Source organism: Camelina sativa, chromosome 18 (genome assembly GCF_000633955.1).
Source record: "Camelina sativa cultivar DH55 chromosome 18, Cs, whole genome shotgun sequence".
Taxonomy (NCBI): domain Eukaryota; kingdom Viridiplantae; phylum Streptophyta; class Magnoliopsida; order Brassicales; family Brassicaceae; genus Camelina; species Camelina sativa.
The window spans coordinates 845,634-847,564 of NC_025702.1; positions in this window are offsets into that span (position 1 = coordinate 845,634).

Genomic DNA, 1,931 nt, shown 5'->3' on the forward strand with positions numbered 1-1,931 from the left:
TAAATGGTTTCGAACTTGAATACAATGTCATTGACAGTGACGGAAAGCCTTATTTGGTGAAGTTGCGATTGAGAAGTTGCAGTTGCAGGTTTTTCGATATACAAAAGTATCCTTGTGTGCATGCATTGGCGTCTTTCATTACATTCCAAAAATATGGAGGTAAGGATATCGAGTTACATGAGTTGTGTTCTAAGTATTATTGGACGGAGCTGTGGGCAATTGCATATTGCAGGACAATTTATTTAGTACCTGATAAGTCTCGATGGGATGTCCTGGATGAAGTCCAAGATATGCAGATCATGCCTCCGAATCGGAAAATAAAAGGGGGAAGAAAGAAAACAAAAAGGTATGCATCTGCTGGGGAAAAACGACCAAAAACTCGACCTAGGACGCAGAATAAAAGGCGCCGGAGACAAGGACTCCAATGGTTGTTATTTGGAGATAATGTTCATGTTTGATTCACCTCTTCATGTATCAATTGTGTTTGGTTTGAAACTTAATGTAAAAATTGGTTTGAAACTTAATTTGAAGTCTATTAATGTTTTCTTCTTTCAAAATGTGTATATAAGAGAGTAGAACTGGCACAACTAAGATAAAACTGGTAAAAATAATAAAATTGGTACTACCTAAAACCAATACATATTGTATAATACATGTGTATAAATGTTCTACATAGGTTTCTACTATAAATGAATAATTTTCGAAAATATACTAATTTTAATTTATTTATGAAAGAATCTCAACAAATGTTTCCTTACACTTTTAATGTCACTTTGTAAATAATTACCAAGTAAGCATAAAAAAGTTATAGAATTATAAGTTTTAACTTATGAAGTTGCAAAAAGCTTGTAATTGTATGTTAGTTAAGTTTAATCAACTGTAAAACTAAAAAAAGTAATGCTAAGGTTTAGTATAACTAATTAAACTGAGAAACCTCTAAAGTACAACTATTTGCAAGTTTAGTGCAACTGCATTAATCGGTAAAACTGTGTGTGAACACGCAGTGTGAACGCACACATCTTTTACACGTGGCAAAAATTTCGTTTTTTCATTCTTTCTTCACCACAACCCCGAAGATTTATCTTCCTCATATCCATTCATTCATTTTCTTCTAAACCTAAAGTACACTTTCTCTCCTTCTCTCATCTTTAAAGTCGAATTCTAGATCTATTTCTCTCCTTCTCAAACTATGGAACAATTTGAGGTCGACCCATACTATGCTAATCAGAAGAGGGCGAGAAAGTTAGAAGCGTGGCGACAAGCCATAGCCGATGGTGATTTGGGCATGCCTCGAATTTGCCCATGTGGCGAACGAATCGTCAATGAGATCTCTCCAACAGAAACAGAGAAAAAGAGATGGTTTACTTGCGTTAAGTAAGGTAAATTAAATTAAATCAAATACAATTGAGAGACCTGAGTATGATGTCTGTTCGTTGATATATTTTGCAGGATGATGGATTGCACAGGCGGAAAAATTGGGCTGATGCAATTGAAGAAGAAACCCAAACCTTAAGGAAGGATGTTGATAACCATTGGGAGAGATTGAAGGAATTTGAACCCCATCATACTAAGATCTATAATTTGCAGATGCAGCTTAAGGAGAAGAGTGACGAGATTGCCAAACTAAGGGAGGAGGCGGCGTTGCTTACCACTCGAGACGATCTCCTGGATAGGTTGTGTTTCGATTGATATTATATGAGTCGATCTCATTCTACGTTGGTTTAAAACTTGTTGAATCAGTTTCTGTTTCTTATCTTTTCCTTGAATTCTCTTGTTGAATCAGTTTCTTATCTTTCATGTGACTTCTCTTGTTGAATCATGATGTTCTATCTCTCTTTTATGTGACTTCTAGGATTATGCCTCCTTCTTGAATTGAATCATGTTCTATATTTTTCTTATATGAATTCTCTAGTTTTGTTTAGTTTTACGTA